The sequence below is a fragment of the Centruroides vittatus genome, unplaced genomic scaffold (genome assembly GCF_030686945.1).
Source record: "Centruroides vittatus isolate TY-2023 unplaced genomic scaffold, ASM3068694v2 contig_5, whole genome shotgun sequence".
Lineage (NCBI taxonomy): Eukaryota > Metazoa > Arthropoda > Arachnida > Scorpiones > Buthidae > Centruroides > Centruroides vittatus.
In genome coordinates, this window is record NW_027122286.1 from 1,185,097 (window position 1) to 1,207,213 (window position 22,117).

A 22,117-nucleotide genomic window follows, 5' to 3' on the forward strand; every position below is an offset into this window, starting at 1 on the left:
TGTCATTTTTGATTTAAATTATATATACAATATAGTTGTTTATTATTTCATATTCATGAGGAAAAAAATCCAATCGATTAAGCAATGGTTAGATTTGGGTGAGCTTGTTCAAGTATTCTAAAATTTTCACATTAGCAACATAAAATATTTAAGCAAAAGCTTCAAATTATTCTTGAATATGTCCAAAATGTGAATATTTTAAAATTAATTCATTAACATCTATTCTACAGACTAATATGGAAATCATTCAATTTCTTAAGTTTTTATTTTAAAATTATAAAAATTAAGAAATTGAAAAAAGAAAGAGAGAGTGAGAAGACTTAAATTATTTAAAATATACAAAATTTGCTTAGTTTCTATCCATGTTGTTGTATAATTTTCTAATTTTTGTATTTATAGAAATAAAACAATTATACAATAGCATAAAAGATAAGAACTAGATACATTTTCTTTTACTGTGTATTATACAAACTATTCTAAATGATAAAATGAAAAGAAATTGTATCTATATCCTATCACTTATCTTTAAAATATAATTTAATTTGTATTATTTATTTAAATTTATGATGATTTCATTTTGAATAAAAATTTTTCACTGTTTTAAAATGCATGTTTATGATTTTCAAAAAGTTTCACCACTCTTTCACATTATACCATTAAATTTTCATAAAATAATACAAAACTAAAATTACATGTAAAAAATTTAAAACGAAATTTAATAATTTATTAAATAAAATTTTAATTTCAATGTCTGATGAAAAATTTAATTCTACACTCTTCTGTATTTTGAAAACACAGAACAGTGTGGAATTTTTTTACAATTTATTATAATATAACTATTTTGATGTTGTATACTTTTAATATTATGTTACATCTTCCAGATAAGTGTTGCAGTCAGGAACGAAGTTATAGTTGCATTTGTAATTTATGATTAAAAAGTTAGTTAATGAATTAATCTTCATCAATTAACATTCATTTGAATCCAGTTTAAGTTAAAATTTGCTTTTAATGAAATAGCACAATATTATAGACTAAGCACTTTTGGACATTTATTCATTCATTATCTTAGTCCATCTTTAAAAAAAATTATACAGAACTAATTTCATCAAAACATTCAATAAGGAATCTTATTTCATAAAATTTAAATTCAAATTCAAACAGTCGAGTTCCAAATAATGCACAAATCCATACAATGAATCAAATATGTTTTTTTCTGTACAGATCTGTGCATTATTTGAAATTTGATCATTTGATTCTGAATTTAAATTTTATGAAATAAGTTTGATTTCATTGTAATGTTTGATAATAAATTCTGAATTTTTTCTTTTTTCAGATGGACTTTGATGATGGATGAATAAAGTGCATAGTCTATAATATTGTAATGTGTTAATCCATTAAAAGCAGATATATAATGTCAGAATAATGATATTATAGCATGTTCATGATTAAGTTAAAATAAAGTAATATTTTTATAATTTATGAATAAGAAAATTAAAATATTCTTAGTCATAAGTTATAAATATGACAGTATATGCAGCAAAGGAATTAATAAATGCCTAGTTAATTATATTTCTGGCATACATAAATCATTTTTCTATTTTATATTTTTGTACAATATTAATACTTCATTGTGTTTCAATACACATTTATTACTGATACACATATAAAAAAATTGAATTTTTAATGTTTTATATTTTTAATATATATTTTAGAAACACTTCTAAATGTAATTAATTATTTTCTTTTTGGTACATTTACATTACACATCATTCAATGATTTGAAATTCAGCTTAAAAGCACATTTACTTTTAGAAAAACTTCAAAGACTTGAATTAAATCAAATTACGTGAAAACTATATTCAATTATTTAAAATACAAATATTTTCAAGCCAAATATTTAAAACCTGATAAAATAAGGTTTTAGATATTCAGCTTGAAAATATTTAAGGTAGGTGGTTAGGCTTCCATCTCTTATTAAATTTAATAATTAAAAATAAATTTAATTTTAGATAATTCTGGAAAAATAGATCAGTCTGGTGTGGACTGGAACCCACAACTCCTGTTTATTGTGCAGATGTGTTATCAGTTACACAATCCAGATCTCTATCTAGCTTTCATTTCCAGACTAATTAATTACTTAACTAATTTAGACCTAACCTGAATGGAAGCAATTTATCACCTATGGTCCTTTAGGGTTCTCAGCCAGTTTACACTTTTAAGCACAATCCTTAACATCCAGTAATGAAATTTTAATGTAAAAATTGATGAATGCATTCCTATTTAGAATATCATTGTTGACCTGATGTAGATCTTATTTAAGATCGAAAACATTTGTCAATTTTTACATTAAAATTTTGTTAGTTGATGTTAAAGGTTTTGTTGATTGTGCTTAGTAATTTGTTCCAGTTATTGAAAAGAAGATAATTTTTTTACACCCACTTTTAACCCAAACATGATGTATAATAAATACAACCAACCCAATAATTATAACCTACCTCTGGCCAAATTACTCAGTGATTATTTAATCTTAAAAGCCCAATAATGAATCCAGCTGTTTATTTAATATTTGAAGTAAGTTTGGCTAAACATAAAATATATTATATACATATTTTATGTTTAGCCAAAAGACAACATAATAAAATCAGACTGTAGATATTTGGTAATTACTGTAGATTCAAACTTATATATATATACAGCTCATTTACTCTGACAAACATTTTGAAGGAGTCTGAGAGCCTTTAACTCCTTTTGACCAATGCCTTAAAGGCTGCAGTTTTTAAACTATCTGGATCCCTGGATTCAGATTTCTGCCCACTGTTTATACCATCTGAATCCAGAGATCCATATAGTTTCAAAACCAGTCTTCACAGCCTTAAGTCGAAAGGACCCGAGACTGTGTATTATTGTGTTGACTATATAATCTTATGAAGGTCATTCAATAAGTCCTTAGAAAAAGATAGAAAAACAAATTATTTTAGGTAGATTGTTTTATTTATTTTTCAACATAATCTCCTTTAAGCTCTATACACTTTTCCAAGTGTTTCTCCAACTTTTTTAAGCCATCTAAAAAGTAAGATTTCGGAAGGTCCTCAAAATAGGCATCTGTTTGGGCGATGACCTCCTCGTTTGATGTGAACCGTTGTCTGCCAAGCCATTTTTTTTAAGTTTGGAAATAAAAAAAGTCACTGGGGGCCAAATATGGTGAATACGGATGTTGTAATAATTCGAACTTTAATTCCATGATTTTGGCCATCAAAACTGCACAGGTGTGCACCCGTGCATTGTCTTGATGGAAGAGAATCTTTTTCTTTTTCAAATGAGGACATTTTCCCTTGATTTTTTTGCTCAACCTGTGCAATAACAACGCATAATACTCTCCAGTTACTGTTTTTCTTTTTTCCAAGTAATTGGTGTAGATGATTCCAGGAAGGCGATGCCAAAAAACCATGGCCATCACCTTCCCGGTCGATTTCCCCGTCTTCACCTTCTTTGGAGCCCTTTCAACTTGAAAAACCCACTGTTTTGACTGTTCCTTTGTCTCTGGAGTGTAGTAGCGTATCCACATTTTGTCCACAGTTATGTATCAATGCAGAAACTCATCAGGATTGCAACGAAAAAGTGCCAAAATAGCCTCAGAGCCGACCACATGATTATGTTTATTCTCCACTGAGAGCAAACGCAGCACCCATCTTGCCGAAAATTTTTTCACACCCAATTTTTCGTGCAAAATTGAAAACACTGTACCTTGCAATGTGCCTGTGGCCTCAACTATTTCTTGCACTTTGATTCGTCGATCACTCAAAACCATATTGTGGATTTTGTCAATCATTTTGGGAGTAGTCACTTCCTCTGGACGTCCCGAACGATGTTCATCTTTTGTGAATGTACGACCACGTTTAAACTCATTTACCCAATTGCAAACAGTTGCAAACACAGGAGCAGATGTGCCATGAACTTCATCCAACTCAGCTTTGATCTCTTTTGGTGTTAATACTTTTAAATATTAGTGTTTAATCACCGCTCGAAACTTACTTTTTTCCATTTTTCTAAATAAACAAAAGTTTCTTGCTTCAATCGACAATAAAAATCAAACCATCTGATGGACATAACTGAGACTTTCACAGCTGTCTAGTGAGTCATGATGCTTACTAAAAACAAGCCATTTTCAATGCTATGAGCTCCATCTATTGGATTTTCTAAGGACTTATTGAATGACTCTCGTACTATGCATGTTAGGTTATATAGTCCAAATTGGTAAAAAAGTAAAGATTAGATGGACATTTAGATAGTTTAACTGGTACCACATATGCATGATACGCAGAAGATGCTGAGTTCAAGTTCCATTCCAGGATAAACTTTTCTTCCAGATTAATTTAAATTAATGGAATTATTAATGCTAGTACAAGATGGTGGCCAATCATCTGTCAATACTTTTACTCTAAATTATTTAATACTTAAATTAATTTGTAGCCAAAAGTTAGTCCAATGAAATCTGGCTTTATATATATAGTAATCATAGTAGATTTTGACTTTGTTATTATTATATGTATACTTTTAAGCCTTTCTCATTTGCAGGAACTTAATTACTTCTAAAAAAATACAACATTGAGTAAACTACTATCACAAAAAAAGGAGAAAAAATGGTAAAAAAACTCATATTAGGGAGCATTTTCCTTCATATTAAATAGACATCTTCAGACTTAACATTCTAAATCTGAACTGCACAAGATGGAATGTCTAGATTCAAAATATAGAGGCTTGTTTACTGGTGAACTGAGTGACTCAACAGTGTCATATACCACATATTTATAATGAGGAGCAGGTCTTCCAAGCTGATGAATCCAAGATGATGAATCTGCATTCTTGAAGTTGATGGCTGCATCTCATGCAGAGGCTTTATAAAATATCTAACAACCTCAGAAATCTGAGTTGACTTAGATTTCTGAGATTGTTAGATATTATAAATACACTGTTCAGGTGACACACTGTTGAGGCACCCAGTCCAATAAATGAGCCTCTGCATTTCAAACAGAGGTATTCCATCTCATGCAGTTCAGATTTAAAATGTTATAGCCTGAAGATGTCCATTTAATATAGAAGAAAATTTGCTAATGTGAGTTTTTTACCATTTCTGCTGATTTTTGGTTTTTGTGACAGTAGTTTATTTAAGATTAACCAGTTTTTAGCAGTCATTATTTGTTTACAATGTTGAAAAATAAGGAAATGACTAGGAATGAGTTTGTCAATTTAAAAAAACATTCTAAATAAAAATTTAAAGTTAAATGTTCTATTTGCATTTTAGAATCATGCAGAAATCACAATATTACAGGTTAATTGACTTTTGTTAGTTATAGTACACAAAAATGTTTAACTTTAGAATTTTTTTAAATAACCTGCTAAAAAATTCTAAATTAACATTTAATATTGGTCTTTAAAAAAAAATTAGAATTAAGCTTTCTGGATCTGAAGGAGCCAGAACGGTTTAAAATACCAGCATGTAAAAATTCTAAGTTGATTGTATAAAGAATAGTTTTAATATTAACCTTTTATTTAATTAATGTTTATTTAAAAATTTATGTTTACAATTAACAGTGAAAATAGTTTTAAAAAATTCAAGAAATAAACGATTAGTAAAAATAATTTTGTCCCTGTAAAAAATCTTTTCATTGATTTTCTTAAATTTTGAAATGCCATAAGGAACCATACTTTATATTAAGATGATTTTCAGTTCTACAAAGAATTTCATTAATTTTTGAATGATTTTTAAAATTGAAACAATTATCATATTAAAATTCAAATATGATACTGTGCATTTAGATTTATAATATAAATAATGCTATTTTAAAAAAAGAAAGAAGAAATTCATTATTTTTATTGAATAAATATATTTTTAGTTTTTAAAAGTTCTTGATTGTTTGTTATATTTTTAGTTTTAAAAAATGGCAATTATTCTAAGAAGCAATTTTATTTCTTACTATATCAAAAGCAGAACATGATTATAAACATATTTTATAATATTTCATTAACGTAACATATGCAAATTTCATTAAACTCAGTATCACAAACATCTCAAAACACAAATAAACTACTTATTTAAGGTAACTGAAAAATATTTATTTCAGGAACAGTTTCTGTATTCTTGAAGTCCTTTTCATCTACTGCAATTAGAGCAGTTACATATTCTAAAATGGAACATCTGTTTGAAATCTATCATAGTTATACACATTCTGAACTGGTATACATTTTTTGAACATCTATTCTAAAATCAAAAATATTTCATCTATTTTAGAATAGACAACTGTTATAATTTCAAACAGTTATGAAATCAAACAGCTAAATTGGAATATATATTTGAAATTCTAAAATAGATAAAATATTTTTTTTTTATTTTAGAATAGATAATTGTTCCAAAAATGTATTCCAATTCAATGTATAACTATGAAATTTTTCAAACAAACTGTTCTATTTTAGAATATGTAACTTCTCTAATTGCATAGCTGAAGATGGCTTCAAGAAAACTGAAAGTATTTGGAATAAATATTTTTGGTTGTCATAAATAAGCATTATATTCATAAATCTCGATATTTTTACTATGTTAAATGAATAATTTTTATAAACATTGCAAATTTAATAAAAATTAAGACAAAATCCATCAAAACCAGATACTTTAATTCTGACACTAAAAACAAACCCTCAGCCAAAGAGCTGACACTTATTTGTCAAAGCATTTTCAAGTATTATTACTTTCTCATCTTCAGTGACTTATACATATTACATTCTAAATTGAACAGGATTTTCCAAATGTTACATTTGAAACTTTGTCTTACATTTTATTACATAATTTACAACTTATATTGCTAAAATAAAGGAAGTTTAGCAATGAGTATCCAGGACCGTGCTGTAGATTTTCTCAGTATGATGCAAGTCTTCAAAATGATGCCTCTTAAATGCCACCCCTTAAGTGCTGCTTATGCCGCCTGATGCAGCTGCCTCTCTGCATCGTAGCACAGCACGGCCTGCGAGTATCAAGCAAACAGCCAAATTTATTTATAGAGCTGTTCATTTGATATTTGAAGTAATTATCAGGTTGGTTGTATCTATTATATTAACAATGAGTTCAGCCAAAGAGGTTTGCAATAAAGATTCAACTGTACAGTACATTGAAAATCATATAAAAATGATAATGGGGATTCAACAAACAAAAAGAAATAACAACACATATATCCAGTGTGATAAATAAAGATGCAGATAAAATGTCAGAGGTTTGGAAGGCCATAATAAATAAGGAAAAGAGCAATGAAAATAAACAATGAATTTGGAGTAATTTTGAAGAGATTAAAATTAGTAGTATTAAAACACATATCGGATTTTAGGTAGTCTGTTAAGATATTAAGAATGGTTTTAAAATAAAATGTTTTTAAATTTCATAATTAAATATAAGCTGATTGAAATTTTTTTTAATGTAACGTTCAAGCTGTAAATTATACAACTGAATGTAAGATGGTTAAAGTTTAAAATGTAACATTTGAAATATCCTGATTGATTTGGAATGTAATATATGTAAGTCATGGAAGATGAAAAGATAATATTTGTCAAAAACATTCCAACAAAATAAAAGTAAGCTCCTCAATTAAAGGTCTGTTTTTGGTGCAAAAATGAATATATAACATGGAATAATCATTTCCCAATATCAAAGATTATTTTCTTTTTACTCACTTTTAATTTCAGGAATTACACTATGAAGTAGACTAATTCCTTCACTGAAAGTTATGTCTTAGTTTTTATTAATATATGAAAGTTGTCCTTTGAAGATTTATTTTTATCAAACATTGCAAATTTACCAATAATTACAAATTAACTCAAAAATTTTGCTTTAATAAAGTCCAAATGAGTCCTAAATTTAAGTTTAAATTGTAAATTCCATTAGAACTTATCTTCATATGGTGTCTGATGGACTGTTTATCCAAAAATACTTATACTTGAATTTAGTACTTATTTAAACTCTATGAAAGCAAATCATTTGAGTTTATTGCAAATTTATTTTATATTCTTTATAAAATTAAAATTATTATTATGAAAGCAAAATTACTCAGATATAATATAACTTACCTTCAAATCTAGCAAGTAATTTTTCGTATTTATTAAGAAGTGTTTTGACTTCCTCGTGAACAAATTAATGAACACTTAAGGAATATTAATGCAGAAAGGTCATCCAATCCTTAATGGCTTTTGTGAAGTTTCAAGATACAATTATACTCAAACAATAAGATTATAATCAAAGAGTGGAAACCCAAAATATGCTGGATATAAAGAATTATAAGAAATAAACAGGAAATAATAAAAAAGTACAGTACATATACAGTATGCTAAAACCTTGAAACTTTGTGAAAGCATGGAAGTTTTATTAACAATAAACTTTTTCCATGTAAAATAACTTGTAAAAGAGTGACAATTACACAAAATCTTATTATATAAAATACATTCTTACTTAAATTGTGTTTTGTACTGTTCTGTTTAATAATCATAAAGACTTTGTAAATCAAATTCTGTATTTCAAATGTATTTGTATTCTATTCACTCCATGTTAAGTTATTGATCTGAAAATGAATGATAAAAATAAAAATGTTCATTTAATATGAATACTTGCTTGATTTGAAGATTTCTTATATTATTATATTATAGTAGTTTAGATTCAAAAGATTTTCTTTTCTGTTAAATATGAAAAAATATTTTGTAATATCTGAAAAAGTAGAATTAGTAAGAGTCAAACAAAGTTGGTATGATTTTTTGGTAATTACTTATTTTTGGTTTAAAGGGTATTTATGTTAATTTAGTTTTTATTATATACCAGAGACTTTGTTCGTGATCATCTTCAGCAGACTTACTTCAGTACATTTTATCATTTTGCAATGCTCTACATGACATATTTTCTAACTTTAGGAACTCAATTTATTATTTTACATTTAAATGTACAAAAGATGCCTCAAGCTAGAGTGAACTCCAAAGGAGTATTAACATCTCCAAGAGAGTATAATAACAAGTCATGTTCTACTCCAATATGTAATGTAAGAGATTTTAAAAAGATTAAATTTTGATGTTTCATAGAAAATAAATTTAATTTTTTGAGATTTTAAATTTTTCCGGTAACATAGTCAATATCCTCTTTTAATGAATCATTTTGTTTTTCATTAAGAAGTTTCTTACACACAACTGTTTCATTTCAGCTAATAAGTCAATCAGTAAGGACAATACAGCTTTGCATACAAGTCAGAAATATAGGATAAAACTAGTCACTGTAGTTAATCAGCTGAATTTAATGCATCTTTAACAGGCGATGAAGTTTAAAAAATGCTAATATTTTCAACCCTGTCAACAGACTATTTTCGACTTCCACACCTGAAAATAGTCTGTTAACTGTGTTGAAACATTACCATTTTTTAAACTTCATCTACTATTAAAGGTGCATTAATTCATTCAATCAGGGTTAATATTATGCTTTTTGTCCCACTATTATTAATTAGATATCCACACACTATAATTAGTTCATGTTATCACACACTATTGAGATTGATGAACATGAAATATTTGTAACTATGGTATGAATTTGTAGGGTTGCTGACAGGGTGCTGACTATGTCAAGAGGGTCAAAGCGGTCGCGAGGGATCGTATGTGGACGATCGGCACTGGGACAGACTCTACGGTTACAAGAAACCGTTTATTTGACACGAAAGAAGCTTACAAGATTTCCGCGATCTTGGAAGTTCTAGGTCAGTAGCAGCCTCAGGGTCTTCCTCTCCTTTCCGATATAGTCTCATTTCGAAGGAGTGTCCCTGGGTCGCGAATGGCCAGTTCCCTCGACGTCTCGACGATTCCAGGACAATGCGGTCGACTTCCGTTGATGGAAAGATGTCGATCCGAGATCGGGAGACGGAGACAAAGATGGGCACGAGACACACACACAACAATAGATCCGTCACTTGGAACTTTCGGGAGAAGAAGCCGTCGCGTCCTTGAATTCTCAGGTTTTATCTGTTTTCCTCCGATTCACTTTCCGATTGGTCTCTCCTCGTCACCTGGTGACAATTCGAAACCTTTCGGGGGCGCGGGAGAGGTCAAAATCAAAGTTTAATTCGATTCCCATTCGGAGATAGACGATCTGCGTTTCTCCATTGTTCTATTGTTTAAAAGTTCACGTCGTTTTCATTAAGAAAAACTATTTCTAACTTCTATTTTTTTTCTCCAAAAAAATAATTTTTTCCTAAAAATAAATGATTTTAACGCGAATTTCAGTGAGGTTCGGACCTATCCAGAGCCTCACAAATTTCGGGCAGACAAGCTGCCCCTTTTCAGCTGTTACAATCACTAAATAACAAGTATGTAATCCATAATTGTAAATCCATATATCTTGTATCAGTCTATTGCTATTAACCATTTGGTTACCCGGAATGTAAAGAATTTAATTTTTTGGCCATTTAATCTATAGCTCTATAGGCTTTAATCATACAGAAATTATTTCCAAGCAATTCATATTCATGTACATGAATATAATTGCTTGGTAGGTTACTGCCTATATAGCTATAGATTAAATGACCAAAAAATTAAATTCTTTACATTCCGGGTAACCAAATGGTTAATAGGAATAGACTGATACAAGATATATGGATTTACAATTATGGATTACATACTTGTTATTTAGTGATTGTAATGGCTGAAGAGGGACAGCTTATCTGCCCGAAATACATACCATAGTTACAAATAAATATTTCATATTCATCAATCTCAACAGTGTGTGATAAGTCCTAACAAGACCTAATTATAGTGCTTGAATATTTAATTAATTCAATCAGGATTACCATTATATGGTTAATAAATTTATATAATTAGATCAATTTAGCATTTTAGATAGGTATCTTACCATCTATTATAATCATTATTAAAAATTATTTAATTTATTAATTAATTATTTAAAAAAACAGCTCAGAACAAGATTCGAATATGCAATTTTCATGTACAAAGTGAGATTATCATCAAAACTAGGTATGCTATCCAAACTATAATGTCTTTCTATTTGTATGAATTCTGTTCATCATTAAACACGTGATATATTTTTATAAGCTACAACCAGAATTTGCTGACCTATCTTTATGATTTTTCTTTTTCAAGCCTATTGCATAAATTAAAATTTATACTAGCTGAAGTGTGTCACATTAACAGGTTTAAATGTTGTAATTAGTAATATATCAACTTAGTTTGCAGGAATTCAAATCAAATCTTGTTGAGTTCTGTGTTACTATAATATTTTCCAAAATAAGAATGTGCTGGATCTTGAATGTGTTGAAACACACTTAAGATTCACCATCATAACTAAACAGTAATAATTCTTTAAAAAAGTAATGTTTGAATTTTCAAAATGAACCTTAAAAATTCATCATCACATGAATGACATTGTGTGATATTTGTTGTTTTTCTATAATCTCAAATTTCTTGTAAAAATGTTGGAAAGTTCAAATCATTTGTAATGGTTTAAATAATCTTATAATTTTATAATATATATTGTGTGTGTGTGTTATGTTTTACTTCTTCATGAATGAGAAATTATTTTCTTTCGTATATAGAAAATAATGAACATTAGTTCCATTCTTATTCTGGAAAAACTACAGTCATATTTAATTTAAATTATTTAATTAATTTGATTATTTTAAAGTTAATAATAGATGACTAAATATGTATTTATAGTACCAAATTCATCTAATTATTAAGAAATTTATTAATTAAAATGATCTAAAATGAGCATAATATAGGAATTTTGGTAATAATTAATTTATATTTGGTTTCTTGTATCTTTTCTATTAATAACTTATGTTCACTTCTGAAATGTAACAGGATTTCATCTTTCAAGCTTTTTAATAATTATTTGATCTTATCTTATCCTTTACTGCAATATTTATTTCATGTTTTTACCTTATATTCTGAGAATAAAGATAAAATTGCTCAAAAATTTAAAGAAACGATATATTATAATATCTAAATGCATGTTTCTAATGAACAGATATTACATAAATAAGAAATATGAAGTGATTATAATTTTAAAAATCCTTATTCAATGCTATCTAGAAAAAGATTTAGCAATCCAAATACAACCAAATTTGGTACATGGACATTTCTAGATATGAAAAAGTGTTTCTTCCATATAAAAAATGCTTGTTGCTTGCAATGCCAAAAGTACCATGGTAGTGAGTATTGGTATTGGTATTAGTTATTTAATTTCTGGTATAACCTTACAAGGCTCTATGCTTTGCAGGAAATATTCAAATGACGATCCATGTTTGCCCCACAATCAAAGCATTGGTACTAATTTTTTTTCTTTTTACAGAAATGTCTTCAGCATGTCCTGAAATATCACAAACTATGTTGTGTTCAATTGTGCATTATAGCGTCATAGGACCCAGGCAAATTTTAATTACGGGGCCCCAAGTACTGTGTTGACTTCAGACATTTTCCTTCGGGAGAGTTTTTTGTGAGAATATTTCTCATAAAAAATTTGTTTGAGACTGTTAGTGGGAATCCCAGGTAATTGTCTTTTTTGCTTATAGGATAACATGCCACTAGTTTGGTTGCATTTTTGTTGCTAAATATCTTTCTAGACAGAATTGAATATGAATACTTTAATTATCATCACCTGGTGCATAAAGCCATCTGCACATAATGCATTTTAGAAAGTTAATTTTCTAGAATGTATTATGGCCATTATGCATAAAAATTTAACTTTACTCTAGCAAATCGAACACTTTCTCAGTGTTTGACTTATTAAAGTTAAATTTGAAGTTGGGATAAATCATCCTAAAAATATTTATTGCGTCAAACTTTTATGGTTCCTTCCTATAAGCCTGTTTAAGCATATCATTTTTTTTTTGTTTATCATAATATATGATATTGTTTCTATATATTTATGTATTTTTATTTGGATTAAAACATTATATTTTGTATAAAATCTGAAATTTCTTTTTAATAATCTTTAAATTAAAATATCTGCTTGATGATTTACAATTAAAATTTGATTCACTTTCTAGAAATTATGTAGTCTATCATATTGAGTTGTAGAAAAATTCATCTTAGAATTTCTAAAACTCATTAAGATATCAGAGTGCAGTACAATATAATGGGACTAATAAACTTAATTATTAAAACTTGATATCAATTTTAATAATCCTCTTCAGCTCAGATTTTTACCATGTCCAATGATAATATTAACTTCTTGTAAAATTTAATAGTCCAGTTTTAATATTTTTACATTATTTTTGTGATAATTTTAGAGTTTACATATGTTTAGGAATACTGATATTTCTAAAAATGATGGTTATTTAGGTTTAAAACAAATATTTTGTCAATTATACTTTATGTATAGATATTTCAATCTAGATTAGACTAAAATTTAAATAAAATCAAAATTTGGTAAGTTAATTCAATTTTATTTTCATTTAAATGAATATAAATTTTTTAGCTAAAGCCACTATTCAAAACATATTTATCTAATATTGAATTCTCAATATGAAGAGAACTCACTGTGTACAGCGTTACCAAATATTTTCTTTCAAGCACTTTCGACAAATGTATTTCCGTCGTCTTCAGGCAAATAAGAAAAATAAGAAAAATTTTTCTTATTTGCCTGGAAATACGACGGAAATACATTTGTCAAAAGTGCTTGAAAGAAAATATTTGGTAACGCCGTACACAGTGAGTTCTCTTCATATTAATATTACTTGGTGTGAATAGCATACTAGACTTTATTGAATTCTCATAATGCAAATAGATTCAAATGTTAACGATTATTAGTTTAAAATATTTTGTATTTTTATTGAAAAGCTTTGAAATAGTATTAATGAAAACATTTGTTTTTGGTGATTAAAATACCATTTCAAATATGTACAATGTGACACTGGTAAAATGATTTAACTTTTAATGTTTATTTAATAATGACGATTATTTTCTAAGTATTAATCTTTCTGAACTAATTAAATAACTCAGAGCCAATATTAAAACTGAAGGTATATATAAAATTTTTATTTCTTTACAAAAGGCAACATATAACAAAACTATGTTTTCTTTTAGTCATTTTATAGGACAAATAGCTTCATCATGTTAGTTGCACACTGCTGAACTTTGAGAATAAAACACACAGAGACAAAAATCTGATAATATTTGATTGTTTGATGTGGCTATAATTTATTTAAGTTGAAAATACAATTGTTAGTTGAATTGAATTAAAAATTGGACTTATTTAAAATGTTTTTACTTTAATATTATAAAGTAAAACCATTAAAGCTGATTGTAACCTCTGGTTATGCATGCGATCTACAGCAGATGACATTAAAAAAAACTTAATGCTTTCTCTAAGGAAAACTTATTTTTCAAAAATTCTCAAATGAAAGTAGATAGAACCATAAGTTTTTTGTGTTAAAATCCTATTTAATTCTTCTATTAATGTATTTTGAAATCGAATTCGTTAATTTTCTACAAATTTTTAGTCATAGAAAATCAATGAATTCGGTATTCAAATTATGAACAATGCATTGATAGATGAATTAAATAGGATTTTAACACAAAAAAACTGTTTGGTTCTATCTACTTTCATTTGAGAATTTTTGAAAAAGAATTTTCCCATAGAGAAAGCATTAAGTTTTTTAATGTCATCCACTGGAGATCGCATGCATAACTGCAGAGGTTACAATCAGCCTTAAACAAGTCCAATTTTTTATTCCATTAAAACTTCTAACTAGTAAAATAATTACAATAATGAACAAATTGCAATTTTAAAAATGAATTCATTTTAATAAAAACAAAATATTTTTGCTCAGACAGATAGGCTTCAGCAATTATGCTATGTAATGTTGAAATTTGATTATTATTGTAATTATAACACTAGTATGCATTGTGCAAGAAAATCATCATACTCTAGTAGCACACAAATCTTTAATCAATCTGAAATTATCTGCAGTTAAAATGAATACTTTGCAGGAATAGAATCCAGCCACTATCATCTGTTACTGAAGTATCATAAAATGGCCAACTAATATGTAGTAGGATCCCAACTCAAAAATAATATTTTTGGCTCTAATTTTGCTCTGATAGCAAAGTAAGAGCCAAAAATATTATTTCTGATTTAAGACATATTAAAACCACTTTCTGTCTCCAAATAATTAGAATATCATCAATGCAGCAGTTTTAGCAAACAATAATGTCAAAATATTTAGAAAGAATTCCTTTTCTATCTTCTAAATACTTTGAAAACATTATTTACTATAAATATTGTATTGATAAAACTACTAAAAATATAAACTTGGAGTTTTCTAATTAAACAAACTCCAAGTTTAGAGATTTAGTATATGTGGTAATTTATTTTAAAGATCTAAAACTATTAAATGTGGTCAAAATGTTGATTTAATGAAGAATTTATAAATGCAATTCAAAATACAGAAACAAATGTTTTTCTTGATGAAGAAAATAACCTATGTTAAAGGTTTGCAACAATATCTGGATAACATAGACTGCAAAATTTGTATTAGCAAAATTATAATAATAGCATCTGCAAAAAAATTAAATAATTAAAAATTCTTTATTTCCTTGAATTAATATAAATCTTCACACACTGAATATTGATTCACAACTATTATTAGTTAGATTTAATATAATTTTGTGATTTGGATTTATTATTTTCTTGATATAGAATAGTCTTATACAAAATATTTGAAGTTATATAAATTCTGCTATAAAATTAGTGCAAGAAAATGCATGAGTTCAAAAAACCAAACAAAACATAAAAAAGGCATTGAATCAATATCCAATAAAGTTTATTAATACAAGCAAGTTAAGAGTTTTTTAATTATATTAATATAAAATTAAAATATATATTTTGATACTATTATTAAAATTTACCATTTGCTTAAATAAAAATTTTGAAAGTTTGTTTGCTTAATAGTTTAATTTTTCAAATTAGTCAATCTCAAACATGCATATAATTGCAAATGATTAATCTGAAGCCGATTCATTTTTGTACCTGAAAATATTCATTTACTGTATGTGAAATAATGCCAGATTCATAGGATGCATTCTTCTGAAACTTTTATCATATTCTACTTTGGATAAATTTTATTCACAAGAATGCAAAAGTTATTCAAATAAAAATTGCACAAGTTAAATAACAGTTGTTTTATATAAGCAAGTAGAAAAATATGCATACCAATCTTAGGCATGGTTCCACTATCTTCAATATACTTACTCCAATGCACCATTAATTAATAGATTCTTTGAGATAAGTTTTATTATTGATGTTAGAAGCATTTGTCATTGTTCTCAGATGATAAATGATGTTCTCCTAATGCATCTTTTAGTGATTGGAAAAGATATTAATTCTCCAGCAGATAAACATAAAAAAACTTACAGATTGAACATTTTCAGCCAAAATTTATCGATCTTCTTCAGGAAAAAATAAACGGAAAAAGTGTTCTATAAATAGAACATAGCCACCTTGTAAATTTTAAACAATCATAAATGGCTGTGACGTATAGTGTATGATGTCTATTATGGGTCTAGATAGGGTTTCCAAGCCGTTGATACAGGAATGACATCAGTGTTGATGCAGGTTCCACTCCTGCTCGCCTTGTAGATCTCCACTGCTTCTAAAATGAACCTGTATCAATACGGATGTCATTCCTGTATCAACAGCTTGGAAACACTATCTAGAATCATAATAGACGTCATACACTATATGTCACAGTTGTTTACCATCATTTAAAATTTACAAGGCAGCTATGTTCTATTTATAGAATGCTTTTTCTGTTTATTTTTTCCTGAAGAAGACCAATAAATTTGTGGCCGAAAACATTCAATCTAAGTTTTTTACGTTTATTTGCCAGAAAATTTGAGTTTAGGTGTGATTTGCAACTCTATTTGTATAGTTCCAGTTTTTGTTAAAGTTATATTTAGTAAGATATTAATTTATCCTTTTCATTCATCAGACTTAGTTCTAAATGATTATTTTGAAATAGATTTAAGATATTTCACTTCCTATATCTATTTCACTATTAAATAGTTATCACCTTGTGGATATATACCCAAGAATGAAAATCACTGATGTTTGTTTTAAATTGTTATACAGTACTTTCTATAGCTGTGAAAAATCATTATCATTATTTCTGACGGTTCCAATCATTACATCCAGTACTTTCTTAACAATAAACAAAAACTACTTTATTATAGTAGTAATGTTACAGAACTAAAACATTGGCAAACATTTTAAAGTTCATTGCTCATTATCAGGCTGAATTAACTTAAAGATTTGAATGTTCTGAATGTAAAGCCCTTGCTAGATGATGCTTGTTATGTTGCATGTTATGGAATTCTTTGTAAATAATTTTAATTTTTCTTAGACAACCATTTTCACAGTTTAGGCAGGGATTTAGTAATAAAATTGACTGAAATTTATTGTAGAAAATCAACTCAATAAAGTATGCATGAACCAATGACAGTTTTATGAACAAATAAAGGAACCCATTAAAAAAGATGAATAACATCTCCAAAATTACAGAATAGCAAGTAAAAAAAACTACTGAAGAAAATAGTATTACAAAACTAAAACTTTGGAAAGTGCTTTTGAGCTCAGTTCATCATCAGGCCAAATTAACTTGAAAGGTTTGAATGTCTTACTTGATCTGCAGCTTAGCTCATTTCTTTAGTGGGGAATACAAAGTATTCTTTTAGACATGAGAAATGATTGCAAATTAGGATATGTAGGTGTCACTTCCTAATCACTAAAGCATATATTGGATGACTACTATAATGATATTAGAAAAGAAACCATGATATGATGGTACAGTGGAATAAGATTCAGCTTCTAGAGAGACTACATTGAGGTGACATTAAAATAGCTAAATGAACAGATCTAATGCCAGGGTCTGTATACTAATATGATAAATAAGAAGGACTTTTATCATATTAGTATACAGACCCTGGCATTAGATCTGTTCATTTAGCTATTTTAATGTCACCTCAATGTAGTCTCTCTAGAAGCTGAATCTTATTCCACTGTACCATCATATCATGGTTTCTTTTCTAATATCATTATAGTAGTCATCCAATATATGCTTTAGTGATTAGGAAGTGACACCTACATATCCTAATTTGCAATCATTTCTCATGTCTAAAAGAATACTTTGTATTCCCCACTAAAGAAATGAGCTAAGCTGCAGATCAAGTAAGACATTCAAACCTTTCAAGTTAATTTGGCCTGATGATGAACTGAGCTCAAAAGCACTTTCCAAAGTTTTAGTTTTGTAATACTATTTTCTTCAGTAGTTTTTTTTACTTGCTATTCTGTAATTTTGGAGATGTTATTCATCTTTTTTAATGGGTTCCTTTATTTGTTCATAAAACTGTCATTGGTTCATGCATACTTTATTGAGTTGATTTTCTACAATAAATTTCAGTCAATTTTATTATCGTTTTCACTGAAGAACTGAATTCCTTCATTTCAAATTATTTTTGAACAAATGCTTCACTTTTTTTTATAATTTATAGTCACAAGTGAACCAAACCATTAACAAAACTTGGCTTCTTCAAAATTCAAGACCATTCACCATTTTTTTTTTTTTTTTAAGTCTTCTAACAGACAAATTCTGTTCCAAGAAGAAAAACCTTGTATATAATCTCTCAGACAAAAATTTGATTCAGTTTATTTTCAGCAAAGAAATTTTCATGAGAAATTATTTCATTTTAATTTCCATTGTTATAAAAATGCTGTTATCTTAAAAAGCATTTTCAAATAATACTAACAGCTTAAGATATATTTGTACTGGATGCCCACATATTTCAAATAGCAATCTGCTGCAAGACTGTTATGCATTTTATATTTGCAATTTTCATTTGAATGTTATTTGTGTCTATAGTCAATCAAAATGATTTTCAAATTTTAATTTCAAACAGCTGTATATTTTAAAGACAAAAATGTTTATAACTTAAAAAAATTAATTATAAAAGTTATAATAATAATAATAATAATAATAAGAATTTTAATAATGGACAAATAATACGAGACTAGCCAAAGGCAATAACTTGACATAAATTTTTGAACATACTTTATCAAAACAGTGAACAATAAATCTTATTAAAATTATTATATAATTTTTAATTAATAGAAATTTTTTTAAACTGGCTTTGCAAAAAAAATCTATTGTAATAAAACTCAGTATATATTTCTATGTTAAATGCATTATGCATTTAACAACAATTTTTAAAAATAAATTGAATTTTATGTAAAAGAACAATTATATCCATATTATTTATAAGAAGTATTGATATATATTAATGATATCAATATTTGTACTCTGACCATAAAATAGAACCTTCTGTATGATTACACAAAAATTCTTTGAGGTGTAATACAGTAGATTCTCAATAAGTCAAACTTCCTTAACTCAAATTTTATTTTAACTTTTATAAACAGGAATTTGATGTTTCTGTAAGTCAAAGTAATTTTGAGATCACATTTTATTATGCTCAAATTATAAGATACAGAGATTTTATTTCGTGTCTAATTCTGTGTACTTTCTTTTGCATTTTCAAGGAAATTGACAATATTATCTTGATGTTAAAAACTGATATTGTAAAGAATTATGCTTCTAATTGCATGACATAAAATTCAAAATGTTAATAATGTTTATACCTCAAGTAATATTTTATTCGTAAACAAAAGTGACCAATCAAATCAAAGTACTTTAAAATTGTTTTTTTTTTTTTAAATTTTCCAATTTAAAAAATTTTAAAAATAACAATTTTAAACATATCTGTGATTTGACAACTTACTAAGTTATTGGCCAATCAAATTTATGAGTTTGTCTATATGTGTCTTCTTACTTGGAATTAAGCATTCATAAATTTCAAATTGTGATATTTTCATTGCTGATAATGCCAGTGAATCAATGTATCAATCATTTTCATTCCAAAATAGTTAGGAATGGTAAACAAGAGAAAATAGAAGAAAAACTATCCATTATAAAAACTATGGAAGAAAGAAAACAGATTAAATCAGAAATTGTAAAAGAATTTGACATCCCAGTGAGTACTCTCTCTACATACATAAATAGAAGAAAAGGATTTTGGAAAACTTCAATAAACAACAGAAAATAAAGCTTAAATGTTAAAGAGTACATGCTGAAATAGTTTGTACAGTGTAAAGACCTGTTGATGGAAAACTTCTTAGAAAAACAGCCAAACAATTTAAGCAATAATTGAGACACACTGGATTCAATGCAAGCAGCAGGTGGCTGGATAAATTTAAAAAAAGACAATATAGTACTTAATAAAATCTGTAGTGGAAGTACAAAGTACAAGAGGAAAACTGTGCAAAATGGGTGAAAAGTTTACTAAAAATAATCAGGCAATGAATTGTTTAACTTTTCTAGCAACATTTAAAACTGCATGTGTGGCACCATCTGTTACAATATTTTCTTTAAAAACTTTTTGTATTTTTAATTATTATAAAATGGCAAAAAGCTTAATTTTGAGAATAGAGATGGATTTTATAAAAATTGTAAATGCTAATAATGAGTAAAATCATCATTAAGTCCAACCTACTTGAGATATGACACACGACAGCCTTTATCTCCCCAACTCATCAACATTTAACCACCAAAATTTAACATCATCAATTTCCCTAATACACAAACCTCTCTGCAAAATTTCAAAATTTTTGACAAAAAAAACAGGAGTTATTAAGCTTCAAAGAGAGTGAACAAAATCATGTCCCCCACACACACATCCATATATACATACATACAGAAAAACCCCTGAATTTTTTTACATTTCTCAATGTTTCAAGGTCCCGAGTCCCACAATTTAAAAATCAAATATTTTTGACCTATTGCCATATTTTCCCTCTGTTATATAGGCCTATAACAGAGCAAAGAAAGTAAAAATTTTGAAACCCCCTGAAACAATTCTAAAAAGTAATATAATATATTTAAATTTAGTCATATTTTGTTGTTTATATTGTAATATTTATAACCTCATTAAGATAATGATAATTTCCATAACAAAAAAATTTCATTTATTCAGATTTTTTCTGTTCATTCCACTTATTGAGTGTCTACTATATTTTAAACAATTTTAAACACATCGCATGAATTTTTGAAAGTGCCACAACACAAAATTTGTCATGGCTGGATCTGAAAAGTTGGAATGCATTGTGGTCAATTTTTTCTCTCAATGAGCATTTTCGGTCTTTGGGCCAAACATATCTAAAACACAAAAACTAGAACGTTTTTCAAAGAGTAATCATTGTTTATTTGTCAACTAGTTAATGTACTTAGCAATGCTCCGATTATCTTAAGAATACAGCAAATAGGTTCAAAAAACTACAGCTGGTTTTGTTAGTTGGTTACTCTACATTGATTATTTGCTTCCATCACAGTGTCAATAAATTTTATTGAATTTGTTTCATCCTCTTCTAATGAAATCAGTTTTTTCATCTTTATGTATCTTTGCACATCTCTACAAAAATACTTGCAAAGGTTAAATAATTTCTCTCAAATAATAAAGGAAGTAATTTTTAGTACAGCAAACTAAAAAAAATTTAGTGATATATTTTGAAAGGTTATAATTATATTTCAAAGAAACATTAAAATAATATTGATAAGGTTTTTTTTAAAATACTTTTAAAATCAAATGATGTGCTAATAGTTTGAATTTTGCAATTTTTCTGTAAAATATGATGAAACAAGTTCATAGGAAGATATATAAATAAAAGAAAGATAAATTTCTCAAAGAATAATAAGACAAAATTCAATGAAAATTCAATTACAAATCCATACACAAATGTGTCTGCCTACAAAAGCTTTGCACAGCAAAATTTTCCATTTTATTTTATAAGATATGTTTTGGGATATTCTTTAGAATACATCTTTAGGACTCAATAACAATTATTGTAAATACTTTAAAGCCTAATAAGTACTTAAAGTGAATGTTGAACAATACATAAGTACTTACTGGGTTTAGATTAATTTTGAATAAGTCCTGACAATGAAAGATGTTGACAGAGGTGATTCCTTGAAAAAGGCTATAGTTT

General features: G+C 27.2%; 1 protein-coding gene across 3 annotated transcripts in view; it reads right to left on the reverse strand.

The window, feature by feature from the left end:
* Positions 1–22,117, reverse strand: part of LOC136978206 (uncharacterized) — a 145,713-nt gene that overhangs the window by 63,562 nt on the left and 60,034 nt on the right. The gene's annotated exons all lie outside the window — the stretch shown is intronic.